This window comes from Castor canadensis, chromosome 5 (assembly GCF_047511655.1).
Source record: "Castor canadensis chromosome 5, mCasCan1.hap1v2, whole genome shotgun sequence".
NCBI classification, from domain to species: Eukaryota; Metazoa; Chordata; class Mammalia; order Rodentia; family Castoridae; genus Castor; species Castor canadensis.
In genome coordinates, this window is record NC_133390.1 from 51,172,458 (window position 1) to 51,188,305 (window position 15,848).

At 37.7% G+C, this 15,848-nt stretch overlaps 1 long non-coding RNA gene across 5 annotated transcripts in view; it reads left to right on the forward strand.

Annotated features, from left to right (window-relative positions):
* Positions 1–305: 305 nt before the first annotated feature.
* The window catches only part of LOC141423235 (uncharacterized), a 103,398-nt gene continuing 87,855 nt past the window's right edge, over positions 306–15,848 (forward strand). For 3 of the 5 annotated variants that reach the window (XR_012447925.1, XR_012447926.1, XR_012447929.1), the window contains exons 1-2: positions 306–576; positions 13,164–13,229. This is a non-coding gene — a long non-coding RNA (uncharacterized lncRNA). The remainder of the gene's footprint in view (positions 577–13,163; positions 13,230–15,848) is intronic. The other 2 variants (XR_012447928.1, XR_012447927.1) reach the window with 1 other exon arrangement.

A 15,848-nucleotide genomic window follows, 5' to 3' on the forward strand; every position in this document is an offset into this window, starting at 1 on the left:
CATCCTCTTTCTGTGGAACAAAGTGGTGGCTGGGTGGATGTGTACAGCCAAACATGGGAGGAAAAGGTGGGCTGGGTGGATTGAATTGTTTCTTAGTGTGGTTGAGCCTCATGTTTTTTCAGGGCTGTTTTGCTTCTACCTGTCTAGCTCTCTTGTGACCAACTAATTCCCCGCCTCTTCACCCTCAACTCCCCAAAAACCACAACTGCAGTTAAATAATTAAGTAGATGAAACAAATAAAACTGCCTCTGTGTGAATATGCCTCTCTTGGTCACGCCATCCCTGTGAGAGGTGCTTTCCTTGTAAACAGTAACAGGCAGAATTTCTCCAGTGGGGCAGGTATACAACTGACACTGCACCATGGAAGCAGCTGGGGGAGGGAGGCCCATCGCCTCTGGGCCAAGGCCTGTTGATTCTTGGAAGCCAGGGGAGGGTGGGGCAGAGGCACTCCCAAGAATCCTGGCAAACTCAGAAGGCAGAGGAAGAACAATCTCATGTTCACAGACTGCAGAACCATCTGTTCGTTCAACAGAATTTATGACTTGGTTGGTGTCTTGGGCTCTTGGCTGAGAGAAGGTGAGAGAAATTTCCTGGGGTCAGAGCACTGGTAGGACCATAAATGAAGCCTTTTAAAACAACTTTCTAGTGCAAACTTTTAAGGGAACCTTTAAAATTTAATTTGTCTCAGAATCCTAAAGCCCTCCCTTAAGTCTAACTAAAGAGTTAAGTTCTAAAATGATGTTTATAACTTATGCAAATTTCCTGTCCTTAGCACGAAGTGACAAGGTTACTGGTCAGCACTAAAACTGAAGTGGGAAATTTGGTTTTTCTTTGTGGTACTGGAGTTTGAACTCAGAGCCTACATCCTGAGCCACTCCACCAGCCCTTTATTGTGATGGGTTTTTGTGAGATAGGGTATTGAGAACTATTTGCCCCAGGCTTGGCTTCGAACCCTGATCCTCCTGATCTCAGCCTCTTGAGTAGTTAGGATTACAGGTGTTAGTGACCAGCGTCAAGCAGGGAATCTTTATTTTATTTTATTTATCTTATTTGATGGTACTGGAGTTTGAACTCAGGGGCCCATGCTTGCTAGGCAGGCATTCTACAGCGAGAGCCATTCTGCCAGCACAAGTGGGGAATTTTTAGAAAATACTTTTTTTCCAGAATCTGCCCACGACCAATGAAATTGGAACTACCATCAGATGTGTTTAACGTTTCCAGTGAACTTAATGAACAGCCAGAGTTGAGAATCACTGCATTAAATGAACCAAATCTATCAATCAGTATTTCTAGAGGTTTACTCAGTGTTAGTCTTTTGCTTCATTTTGGGACTAGAGATGAAGAGGTGATGTGGCCTCCCAGTGAGAGGAAATTACAGTAGTTATTAGACTCTAAGGAGGGGTCAGTGTGAGGAAGAAGGAAAACTAAGAGAGAACAGAGTCAAGGAAGGCAAAGGCAGATGAACGGTTCAGGGACCATAGCTGGTCAACAGGGCCTGTGCTATGGAGCAGCCCCATAACATAATTCTTTAGAATGTCTCTCTACTGGATGATAAAGGTATTTTTGATGACCTTGTTGACATCACTTTCACCAAGATTTCAATAAGCTGAGGCAATCAGAAAATGAACAAAAATAAAATTTTAACAATTCTGACTGTGAAGTGACAGTCTTAAAAGGGTTATAGGGTTTAGGAGTGCTTATTTTATTTTGCATTTATTATGTTATGGATGATATCTGAGTATACCTGCAAGCTAAGGGGAGGGGAATGGATGAAGATATATAGAGAGGGAAGGAACAGTTGCTGAGAACGTGGAAGAGATGGCACCCAGAGTATAGACTAGCCTTGGACAGAAAGAAAGAAGAGACTACACTGCCATGGACTTGGTGGTATACATGCAGATAAATGTTTAGGCATGGGCATTGATAGGGATATGAGATGTTTGCCTAATGGTTCTAATTCACTGAGAAGTAGAGGGGAGGTTGGTTATAGGATTTCTTAGTAAGCCATTTCCTCTGGAACCATTGACATAGATAGAAGGACAGCTAGAGTTGGGCACTGAGGTGGGGACAGTATGAGATCCTTAGTCCTAGTTGGATGACCATTTCCATCTCCTATCACCCCTTGCCTCCACCCTCAGGCATTTCTTCTGCCTCCTGCAAATGTAGAGCTATTCTGTTTTTTTATTTCTTCCTTGTTCCCTTTTCCCTTCCACTATGTCACAATATGGCCACCACCGCTGCTTTCCTCAAATATCTTTTTGGTTTTTTTTTTTTGTTATGAACACTGAAATTCTGAGACTTTACTAACATCATGGCTTAATCAGAGGATTTCTTTTCTTCCAAGAGGTTGACTCGTTGTGTGTTGGAGGTTGTTACACACAGAAACATTTTTAGCTTTCTTAACAATGGAGGCCCAAATTAAATGACGAGTAGATACAAATTATGAAGAGCTGAGTTTCTAGCCAATGATCTTTCATCTCATTTTACTGTTTCTGTCTTTGCTTCTCAAAGCTCAAGCCTGGTGAAGTTGTGGTGAAAGCCTTCAAAGATGGATTTAAACTATAGTATGCAATAGCTATCAAAGGGCAATTTGATATCAGTTTTCTTCTTTTCCTCCTTCTCCTTTTGGTGGTATTGGGGTTTAAACTCAGGACCTCACGGGCATGCACTCTACTTGAGCCACACCACCAACCCTCAATTTTTTTTTTTTTTTTTGGTGGTATTGGAGTTTGAATTCAGGGCCTCGAGTAAGTGCCTAGACACCTACACTTGAGCCACATCCCCAGCCTTTCAGTTTTCTTCTTAATAAGCTACAGGTTTGACTTACTTCCTGCTAGAATCAGGCAGTCTGTGGACTTGGTTCCAGGATGGCAATTATAATTGCTGGTTGACACAATGGTTTGCTTAATGGAGAAATCAAGAACAATAATATATTCACTTTTTTGTACAATCAATCTCCAGAACTCTTTTCATCTTGTAAACTAAACTCCGTACCCATTAAACAACTTCCCATTCCTTCCTCACCCCTACCTCCTGGCAACCACCATTCTACTTTCTGTATGACTTTGATGACCCTAGGTACATTATGTAGTATCTATATAGTATTTGTCTTTTTGTGATTGGCTTATTTCATTTAGTATAATGTCTTTAAGTTTCATCTATGTTGTAGCATGTGTCAGAATTCCCTTCCCTTTTAATCTGAATAATCTTTCATTGGACGTACATGTTACATTTTGTTTATCCAGCTGTCTGCTTGAGGGCATGTGGAATGCTTTCCACCTTTTGTTTATAATCAATAATGCTGCTATGAACATGGATATACAAATACCTATTTGAATATCTGCTTTCAATTCTTTAGGCTATATAGCAGAAGTTACATTGCTGGATAACATGGTAACTATTTTTAATTTTTTAAGTAACCACCATACTGTTTGCCATAGTGACTGCACCATTTTACTTTCCTATCAATAGTGCACAAGTTTCAATCTCTCTCTCTCTTTTCAACACTTGCTATTTTCTACTTTTGATAATAGCCATCCTGATGGCTATAAGGGGGTATTTCATTGTAGTTTTTGTTTGTTTTCCACACAGGATCTTGCTATGTATCCCAGGCTGACATCGAACTCATGATCCTCCTGCCTCAGCCTCCTAAATGCTGGGATTATGGGTTTGAGCTACCACACCCAGGTCATTGTGGTTATTATTTACATTTCCCTAATGCTTAGTGATGCTGAGGATTTTTTTCATGTGCTTATTATCCAGTAGTATATTTTCTTTGGAAAATGTGTATTCAAGTTCTTTGCCTATTTTTAATCAGGTTTTTTTTGTTGTTGTTAATTTAAGATCTTTGCAACATGCACTTAGACTAACATTGCAGGGTCTTAAGACTTTTAATTTTGTGAGTGGACTCTTTGAGGTTAATTCCATTCCTAAATAGCATTACATGTGGCTATCCCAGTTTTTAAATTCTAACCTATGATATTTGTGTTAGCTTTTTAAAAGGCAAATCAGATGCTATGTCTCTTGATATAGGTAACAGGAAGACATCTATTATCCTCTTTGCTCATGACATGGTCCTATACTGTAGGGTTGGTATCTATCAGCAGACAGAGCTCAGTATCATATGTACTATTTTTAGGATGTATTTTGTTAGAGTCACACAACTCTATTGAACACATAAGCATAGTTATGTTTTAGGGGTTTTGGGTAGTGGTAGGCATTTTGGGACCAACAGCATCCATTAGAGGATTAGGGATACATCTGCTTCAAATTAATGGCTCCAAGGAGTCACATTAAAGTTCATAAATGGCAGGTACAGAAGGTGACTAGCTTCCACCCTGAAAATCTTTCAGGACAAGGGTATCTCTTAAGTGCAACAGGTTCGGAAGTTTAGGGCTTGACTATACTTGGGGTCAGATTCAAAGTTGCTTTTTGCCTTTTGAGGATAGTCTTATTTACCTTTAGGTATTCTTAGTCCATTCCATTTAAGGCCATACTACTGGCAACAGCATAAATCAGACAAATTTCCTTAATGGTCTACATGTCTGGAGTTTCCTTTCAATGAAATATAAAAATTATAAGCTCACTAGTAAACTCAATTTTGGATTGTCTTTTGTGGAAACCTTATTAAAGCCCCAATGAGAAAAATGTTATGTGAGAGGTACAGCCAAAGAGAAACGAGATGCTGAACACTTATTCCTTCAGCTTCTCTGAGCTCTTTCCCGAATTGAGTTACTGTACCCTGACTCAGTTCTATAGTATGTTACCCCAACTCCACAGAATATTCTGAGTCCAAATTAAGAGCTAGCTGCATTCTCTCAACTTTTATAGAGGCTCTCTACTCTCTACAATGCATGGAACATGTAGTGTTTTTCCTCCCTTCCCTTCCTCTCTCTTTCCCCACCATTCCTTCTTCTTTCTTTGTTTTTGTTAGAGGTCATAGCCAGGAAAAAAAAAGTTTCTTTTGGAAGGAAGTTTTTCTTTCTTTCTTTCTTTTTTTAAAGGGAAGGTAAAGTTATGTAGCTCTATGAATTTGTTTGCCCCGTCAGAAAATCAGTTTTAAATTCAATCATTCATTACGATCCAATATGTTTTGATACTGATATTTGCTGAACTTTTTACTGGCCTTTTGTATTTTTTAAATAGATTTATTGATGAGATACAACTTATATACCACAAAAATCAGTTTTAATCAATCAATGATTTTTAGGAGTTCTATTGCCATCGACACAGTTCAATTTTAGACTATTTTCATTATTCCCAAAAGATCTCTTCTCTTAGCCCTAGGCAACCATGAATTTACTTTCTGTATCTGTAGATTTGTCAATTCTGGATATCTTTATTTTTTTGGGAGTACTGGCGTTTGAACTTAGGGTTTGCATTTGCAAGGCAGGTACTCTACCACTTGAGCTACACATCCAGTCCTGGATATTTCCTACAACACATAGCCTTTTGTGACTGGCTTCTTTCACTGAGCATAATGTTTTCAAGAAAAATCGATGTACTACAAAGAATCAGTACTTTAATCCTTCTTATTGATGAATAATATTCCATCATAGGATATGCCACATCACCGTTTATCCACTCACTAGTTGATGGGCAAGCAGATTATTTCCAGGTTTTGGTCTTTTTTAATATTGTTCCTATGAACACTCATGTACACATCTTACGTGGGTGTATACTTTTGTTTCTATTAGTAGATACTCAGAATTTCTGGGTCTTATTGTTAATTTATGCTTAACTTTTAAAGAAATTGCCTGTTTTCCAAAGTAGCCACACGATTTTATATTTCTACCAACAATGTATGAGGATTCCAGTTTCTCCTATGTCTTTGCCAATTCTTGCTGTTGTCTGCCTTTGTATGGTAGTCATCTTAGTGAGTGTGCAATGATATCTCATTTTGGCTTCATTTGCATTTCCCCAGTGATAAATGCTATTGTCTTTTCATGTGATTGCTGGCCATCTTCTTTAGTGAATTCTTTTTCAAATTCTTTGCATCTTATAAAAATTGGGCTATTTCTCTTCTTACACTGAATTATAATGCTTCTTTATATATTTTAGGTATTATGCCCTTATCAGGTGTATGATTTGCAAATGTTTTCTCCCAGTTTGTGATTCGTATTTTTCTTTTCTTTTTTGACTGTACTGGGGTTTGAATTCAGGGCCTCATGCTTGCTAGGCAGGCACTTTCTACCACTTGAGCCACTCTGCTAGCTCACCAATTCTCATATTTTTATTTTCTTAATGGTATCTTTTGCACTGTTTTTAATTTTGATGAAGTCCAACTCATCAATTTTTTTCTTTTATGAATTGTGCTTTAGCTAAGAAATTTTAACTTAAGCCAAGGGCACTAAGATTTTATCTTAGGCTTTCTTCTGAAGATTGTCTAGTTTTTTTCTTTTACATGTAGGCAAAAGCTATTAGGTCTGTGGTTCACTTTGAGTTATTTTGAGTTAATTTTTGTGTATAATGTGAGGTAAACGCTTGCATTATCCTTTTTCTTATGGATATCTAATTATTCCAGCACAATTTATTTTTAAAAAAATGACTTGTGTATTATTGCCTTGGCTTTAAAGTTTTTTGGGGCCTTTAAGGAAAAAGAAGGAGTATGTACAGCATAAAGAATTAATTTATGAACAAAGATAAAGATGCTCTTCTGTGTTGAAATTTTAAACACATGAGAGACTAAGCATCTGAGTAATGTTTAGAAGAATAACTTTAGCCACAATTTTGTTTCCTTCATCCCCCTCATGCCCTCCCCAGGCATGCACTGAACATCTGCTTCTCTCTTGTGAGAGGAAGTGAAAGATTTAGGTCAGGCATAAAAATAAACTATCTTTGCTGCACTGTTCCCTTTTAAGAAAAAAAAAAAAAACTCATCCTGCTATGTTAATTTAGCACTGAATTACCTTAAATCAACAGTTCTATAGTAATTTTTAGAAGTTAGCTTTTCCCAGGAAGAAGAACTGCTGTTGCTTGTTCTGGGTGTTATGAAATCAATCTAGCTGGTCGGTTTCAAGCAGACTGAGAGTCAAGAAAGACCATCCCTAGGTATCACAGGACTTTCCCTTATATGTGCTTTACTGATGAATTTCTAACAAGAAAATACCTTAAGAGAGAATCACTTGAACTGAGAACCCTCCATATTCAGATCATACCTATATCTATGGTGCTGGGTAGAGGTAGCCCCCAATGAAAATAGGTTCATTTGGCTAATATAATAGCATTCTTGGGGAAGTCTGTCTTTAAAAAAATTATCCATTCTGCTCAAGTCTTTGTAAAGAACAGAATTATTTCATCTTCCTTCATGGAAATTTCCTGGGTTCTTCAGCTTTATCATGCTGACTTAGCAGCTCCAACTAGAGTACTTTTCTGTTCTGGCTTTGCAAAGTTTCCTTACATTAAGGACCATGGCATTATCATCATCACGGTCGTAATTGTCACCTTTTTCAATAAAGTAATTGCTAATATGTATGTACATAGCTCTTAAATGCCACATGGTCTTTCCCACTTTACTTACGTTAACTCATTTGATTGTGCTGTGGGTGCATAAATTAAAGTGCATTCTTGGGGAAATTGAGTGTAGAGCAATTGAGCCGGTATTTGGAGTAAGGGAGACTCCTTTTCAGAAAGTTACCAGGTTTGCGACCAAAAGAGTTTTGAAGCCAGAAGGAAAACCTTACGATGATACTTGAGGAATAAAACTGAACAGCAAAGACCTTTTCTAGGCTTCATTTTTCTTCCATTTCTACAGTGCATCTAAGAGAGTCAGATTAGTACACATGGGAGTGAGCAGGGTGGGGCCTGGCGATACTGTGAAAACATACCTAGGTGGCTACCTCATTCATCAATGCAGTAATGCTGATGCTGCGGGTTCACTTTAGACTTTGAATGCCCTCCCCGCCAAAAATCCATGTGTAAGGGCTTCAGCACCAGCCTTTCATGTGACTGGGAGGTGGTGGAACCTTTAAGAGGTGGGGCCTCTTAAAGTGGTAGAGGTTAGCAGGCTTGTGCCCTTGAAGAGGGTAGTGGGGCTCAGACGCTTCCTATATCACTCTGCTCCTGGTTGCTATAAGGTAAATAGGCCTCCTGTGCCACGCTTTCCTGCCATGATGTACCATGCCACCAAAGGCCCAAAGCAACTGGGTCAAATGACTGAAACCTCTGAAACTGTACTGAAATAAACCTTTCCTTTCCTAGAGCTGATTATCTTAGGTATTTTGTCATAGTGTTGGAAAGCTGACTAACACATTAATCTGGATATATAGCCCAGGTGGCCTTAAAGTTTCTCTTAGCTTGACTAAAATTTAGGCAGACTTCTTTCTGAATACAGGCCCCTTCCTGACCTTTTTCTAGAATATGTACTTCAGAAAATTTGCAATTGTAAATTATTTCTCTGCCCCTTTGTGACATAAATCTTGTCCCAATTTTACAAGAGATTTTACAATCAAGAATATCTTTCTGTAGGGCCCCAGGAGGAGCTGAGCCTGGAGGCACATACCTATAATCCCAAAACTTGGGAGGCTGAGGCAGGAAGATTGCAAGTTAGAGGGTGGACTATGCAGTGAGACTGTGTTTCAAAAAATCCCAAAGAAAAAAGAGCCACTCCCTCTCCCAAAAGGGCAAGGAGGGGTCTTCTACTTGAAATGTGAATATTAAGAAAGAGAAGTAAGGCCTCTATCTCTGAATCTCTGTGGGAGGCTTGGAGGCTAATTTCAAATGAGTGCCAACCAGCAAACGTAGATGGCCAACTCATTTATTAATCTCCCCCAACCCAGGGTCCTCAGTATTTTTTCACTAGGTTAAAAACTCCAAAGCTCTCCTGCCTTTTGTTTGAAGGGAATAGAATTCTATCATTCTTCCTTATTGCAACAGATTTGATCCTTCTTGCAGTAGTCTTGAATAAAGTCTTTCTGTCCAATGCAGCTTTTTTTTTTTTTGATGTATGGAAATTTGCCCAGTATTTTACCTAAACTGATTCCCAGTCAGTTAAAAAAGTCATTAACACAGGACATTGGATAACTGTCACAGTATATTGTTAGTTGAACTCATTACTGTGGTTTTGCCACATAAAATATCTCACATGCTCCTAGTCACTTTTAATAAATTCAATACCAAAATGCTTCACATATTTCCTTTTCATGAAATATACAAGATCCAAATACACATATGCAATTTTATACATATAGACACATACACATATATACACAATTAGTAAATAGCTATCATTTTTGTAGGCCCAGGTACTGTTTACTTTCTGTACATAGTATTTTATAAACATTTCCTCATTTAATATTTATAGCATCCCTGTGAGTTAGGTGCCATTACTTATTTCATGGACAAGGAAGCTGAGGCTTAGGGAGGTTACATAACCACTATAACTCATACAACTGGTACATGTCAGAAGGGGGATATTAAGACAATCACTTAGTCTTTAAATTGTGACATCAGGCTTTAAATGGTTATCCTTCAAGGATATGCTGAGCTACTTCATTAGGATTCTTTCCAGAGGGAAATAATTATGTCCAAAGGGATCAAGAAAAGTTTTGGGAGCCAGTGGAGTGTCTTAAGTGGTAGAGTGCCTATTTAGCAAGCAGAAGGTGCTTAGTTCAACCCCCAGTACTGCCAAAAAAAAAAAAAAAAAGGAAGTCTTACTATTCCTTGGAGGAGTTCATCTCATTCATTCTCCTCCTTCCCTGTTTCTTCTTCTTTGTCACCTGTAATTCTGCTTCATGGCCTGGCCCAAGTTCTTGGAGAAGCCATTCTGATTTTGGTTCAGGGTTGCTCAGACTAGTACAGCTGGGATTCTCCCCTGATGCTTCCAGTATTTGGTATGTATTTCCTCAGTGGAGCTTGAAGATGGTAGTAGTTTCCTCTCTGACTCATGTATAGGAGGAAATTCCAACATGTTTCTTTCATTCTCAACCACTTGTCCTCTCAGCTGCACTTGAGTAATGAATACAACTCAAATAATGCACTATGATGTCATCAACTCACATCTGATGACTTCACAAGGCACAGTAATAACAAGAGCATCAGGAAGTAGACAGAGCAATGGTTTCTACTTATTTCAAAATATTGGCAATGACAGAGAAATCAATCAGTGTTTAAAAAACTTAAGTCATTTTAGCTTCTAAGTTTTAATTTTTTCCTAAGATGGAAATATTTCTATGCTAATTTCAGGAGCTTTTATAACAACCAACAGTTAAAAGCATTACAGACAAAATTTCAGAACTATCACAACTGCCCAAACAAACAAAGAACATCTGTGGAACTACAAACAGCTCCATGCACCAAAATAGGTGATAAACTATGTTACAGAGCCAAGCCCCTGCCATGTAGGGTGCTGGGAGGTTTTATCCCGGAAACCTGTGGAGAGCACTCTGAGGGTTTGTGAACCTGGGCCATTTGAATTCAGGGAAGCAATGAAAGGTGGCTAAGATGTACTGCCTCCAACGTTTCTGTTGTTGCCCTATTGAAATGACTCCCTATCACTAGGTCTCTAACACATACAACAAGATTTTATGTCTTGCATAAAATCTAATATCACTTCTATTTCTACTGATGTCACTGATATTTCAGTGTTAAGATGTTTTATAGAAATCATCAGATACTGTCCTAGACAAGACAGTTCAAAGATGTTAAAGAATGCTTTCCCCTCAATTATAAGCATTTTGTGGAAAATTTAGAAAGTAAGGAAAAACTTACATAGAATCTCATCAACCTAGAAGCAAACATTGCTAACTATTTATTTATTTATTGACAGTATTGGGGGTTGAACTCAGGGCATTGCACTTGAGCCACTCCACCAGCCCTTTTTGTGTTGCTTATTTTTGAGTTAGGGTCTCATGCCTGGTCTTGCTTGGACTGAGATCATCCTATTTGTGCTTCCCATGTAGCTGGGATGACAGGTGATGCTAATGCCTGTGCCCAGATATTGGTTGCAATGGTCTCATGAACTTTTTGCCTGGTTTGGAATGGTAATCCTCCTTATTTCTGTCTCCCAAGTAGCTTGAATTATAGGCTTGAGCCGCTGCAACTAACAGTTTTATATTTCTGAAGCTGTATTGTTTTCAAGTAAAGAGATATAACCCCTTGTCTCAAAAGAACTTGCAACTTTAATTGCCACACAAATAAGAAAAATTAAGGCAAAATAATATTGAAAACCAGATAACATGTATAATAATAATAATAATAATAATAATATTAATAATAGAATTCTGATCCTTCTATGGACATATCTAATTAGTTTTATTTTAAAATGAGAAGTTATAAAAATCCTCATGTAGAGTCAATTTTGAAAAATAAGGGAGTCTTTTTCAGAGACCCCCCAAGGGGGACAAGCTACAGTTAATTAGCAACTACACATTAATATGTGGATAAACTGAATGAAACAGCTTATGACTAAATTGGAGATTAGTTATGAGGCTAGGAAGTCAGAAAATAAATCTGAGATAATTTAGCAAATATTGCACTTTTGGTAGGTTTGCTTTCTAAAAGTTCCATCGAGACCCACATGGCCTAGAGTGAATCGATCACTGTGTATCAGTAGGCAAGTTACTTAACTGCTCTAATGTTGTTTTATCATCTATAAAATAGAGAAAACAGGATTTGTATAAGTGAAATAATCCATCTAATGTGTTCAATATATTTCCTGTTGCATAAGTGCTTAAAAATATTAAGGACTGTTATAGCAGTTAAGAGACTAAATGATGACCACAACACCTCTCCATTCTTGTGGCTGTTTTTCTATTTGTTGGTTGGATCAAATCATCTACCTTTATCTGAATTAAAAGATGAATCAGTTTGAATTGTTTTAAGATAATCATGGCATTATCAATCAAAAAAGGCATTTACCAAGTGCTTCTGGGAAGTCCAGGTTTTTCTGATGAGGACCTTTTTGCCATGAAAAACTCTTATAGGGCAGAAGATATTGACTTTAAAAAAAATCTTTTACAATTTTGTTATTTCACATCAGAATTAATTTTACTTCAATTATTAAGGATTTTTAAAAATGAGATTCAAAGTTTATGACCTTCTGAAATACGATGTGATAAACAATATTAGCAACACCATGAACAACAAGTGTTGGCGAGGATGCGGGGAAAAAGGAACCCTCATACACTGTTGGTGGGAATGTAAACTAGTACAACCACTCTGGAAAAAAATTTGGAGGCTACTTAAAAAGCTAAACATTGATCTACCATTTGATCCAGCAATACCACTCTTGGGGATATACCCAAAAGACTGTGACACAGGTTACTCCAGAGGCACCTGCACACTCATGTTTATTGTAGCACTATTCACAATAGCCAAGTTATGGAAACAGCCAAGATGCCCCACCACTGACGAATGGATTAAGACAATGTGGTATCTATACACAATGAAGAAGAACGAAATGTTATCATTCGTTGGTAAATGGATGGAATTGGAGAACATCATTCTGAGTGAGGTTAGCCTGGCCCAAAAGACCAAAAATCGTATTTTCTCCCTCATATGTGGACATTAGATCAAGGGCAAACACAACAAGGGGATTGGACTTTGAGCACATGATAAAAGCAAGAGCACACAAGGGAGGGATGAGGATAGGTAAGACACCTAAAAATTAGCTAGCATTTGTTGCCCTTAACACAGAGAAACTAAAGTAGATCCTTAAAAACAACTGAGGCCAATAGGAAAAGGGGACCAGGAACTACAGAAAGGTTAGATCAAAAAGAATTAACCTAGAAGGTTAACACATACGCACAGGAAATCAACGTGAGTCAATGCCCTGTATAGCTATCCTTATCTCAACCAGCAAAAACACTTGTTCCTTCCTATTATTGCTTATATTCACTCCTCAACAAAATTAGAGATAAGGGCAAAATAGTTTCTGCTGGGTACTGAGGGGGTGGGGGGAGAGGGAGGGGGCAGAGTGGGTGGTAAGGGAGGGGGTGGGGGCAGGGGGGAGAAATGACCCAAGCCTTGTATGCACATATGAATAATAAAACAATTAAAAAAAAATAAAAAAAATAAAACCCCTTCACATGTCTGTCAAAAAAAATGAATAGATTGTATCAAAATATATTATAATGTTTTCATTACATCACTTTGAATTTAATCCTATATACCATAATGGCCATTGATGTTATTTTAAATTAATTCTTTTTCCCAATTTTTATCAGGATATATTTGTTGTTCAGGGGAATTCCATTGTGACAATTCCTGGCAACCACCCTTCTGCTGTTTCTGTAAGTTTGACTTTTTTAAGATTCCATCTATTAATGAAACCATTCAGTGTTTGTCTTTCTGAGCCTGGCTTATTTCATTCAGCGTAGTGTCCTCCAGGTTCATCAATGTTGTCTCAAATGGCAGGATTTACTTCCTTTTTAAGACCAACTAATATTTCACATGTTTTTTTATCTTCATTTTTTATTAAGATGTATTCTTTGTACAGGGGGATTCATTGAGACAATTCTGAATAGCCTTACATTATATATTGGTTAGATCATCCCCACCATCTCCCCCTTGGCCCTTCCCCACACCACTTAAAGCAATAGCAAGAGTTTTCATTGTTCTGTTTCATACATGTATATGAAGTCCATCAACAATATTCCCTTACCTTCATCTCCTCCATCACCCTCCTCCCTCTCACCAGTATCCCCCTCCATTTTATAGCCTATATCTTTTACTATTAATTACAAAGTCAGTGTTCAAAGGGGTTTCTCAAAGTATCCCCAACTGTGAGTATACTTTACTTTGGTCAGTTCAGTTCAACCCCTTCTGTTACTCTCCCTTACTCCTTCCCTTCCACCCCCCTGATTATCCAACAGTTTTTAGTATATATCACTATATCCTCTGCCTGCACACGTGTTAGGTATTTTGATATTGTTGACTATTATTCTCTTTTTCTTTATCTCCTCCCTTGAGTTCCATAGATTAGTTCCACTACTACAAACACGTTCTATATATAAATTTGCACATGATGATGTTTATTTTGGATCTATCTTCCACATATGAGAGGATACATTCACAGGTTCTTCATCCATTCATTGTCAATATACACAAGTTCTTTCCATACCCTGGCTATTGTAAAAATGTTGAAATTGAACATGGTAGGGCATATAGCAGACATCTCTTCAAGACAGTGATATTTATATACATATACATATGCATATACATGTGTATAAAGTTGGGGTTGCTGGATTATATAGTAGTTATATTTTTAATTTTTTGAGACCCCTCCATACTGTTTTACATATGGCTGTGCCAATTTATATTCTTACCAACAGTGTACAAGTTTTCCTTTTTTTCCACATTCTTGCCAATTCTTATCTTTTGACTTTTTGATAATAGCCATCTTAAGGTGTGAGGTGATATCTCATTATGATTTTGATTTGCATTTCTCTGATGTTTAGTGATGTTGACAATTTTTCTATACTTCTTGACCATTTACATGTCTTCTGTGGAAAATTGTCTATGCCAGTCCTTGGCCCATTTTCAATTGGGCCATTTCATTTTTTGCTGTTGAGTTGTTTGAGTTCCTTATACATTTTGGGTATTAGCTCCTTATCAGATATATAATTTGTGAATATTTTCTCACATTCTGTAGGTTGCCTTTCCATATTGTTGATTATTTCCTTTGCTATACAAAAACTTTCTAGTTTAGTTCACTCCCATTTGTTTATTTTTGCTTTTATCACATGTGTCTTGGTGTTAAATTCCCCAAATCATTGCCAATAGCTTTTCAAATTGGTTATATTAATGAATTCTTCTGCCTTTTCTTTGATTTTTAAATGTTGATTCAGTTCCCTAAGTAATTATCAAAATTCTCTTACCTATAGTTATATGGAGAACTGTGGTATGAATTTTACTCTTAGGGTTTTTGGGTCAAAATGATGGATGATAACATTTATTTTTCTTCCTCCAAACTTCTCATCAAATGGTAATAAAGGGATTTTTGGGAGAAAGGTATAAACTTAAAAGGACAAAGAAAATGAGAGAGAAGGCCACATCAGCACAATTTAGAATACTTAAGAAAGCTGAATCTTATGCTAGTTTCTAAAAGCTTGAGGAACTGGCACATAGATCATTCTTGAAAGAAGAGAGGCAGTACTAAAAAGGACAGCAATAATTTAAAGTCTATATAAAAAGCATTTTGGGATCATTTTTCTCTTCCCCCATAGTCCCTCCTGCTCTTCATTGCCAACATGGACCTGGCAGAATGACTCCCATAGTGTAGAGAAGGGCCATTCTGCCATCTATGAGGAGGTGGGATGAGAGTACACTATGCTATTCATAAGTGCACCCATGGAGTAGGCTTCAAGAAGCTGCCTCTCTGGCACTTAAAGGGATCTACGTATTTGCCATGAAGGAGATGGAGGCTCCATGTATGTACACTCAACAAATCTGTCTAGGCCAAAGGAACAAGGAGTGCCCCATATTATATTCCTGTGTGGACTGAAATGAGGATGAAGAGCCACTAAACAAACTATACTTTTGAAACCCATGTCTCTGTTATCATTTTCAAAAATCTACAGTCAGTGTGTTTGAGAGCTAACCTATGATTGTCGAATAGTTATAAAGCTGAAAAAGAAAGAAAGAATATAAACAAGTGGTTTGATTCACTCTCCCAATCCACAGTCTTATAATTGGTTTCCACCTTAATCCATTGCTCGTTAGAGACATAGAGTACAGGGTCTCCATGCTAAGATTTGTTAGTCACAGTTATGGTGGAGCTACTGTACTGAAAATAGGGATTAACCACATATTTACATTCTGAATACTGAGTCCTCTGTCTGCCTCTCTAATCATGCAGCTCCCCAAATGTTGGCAGGCAGACTTAAATCTTCTAGATAGGAGACTGGAAA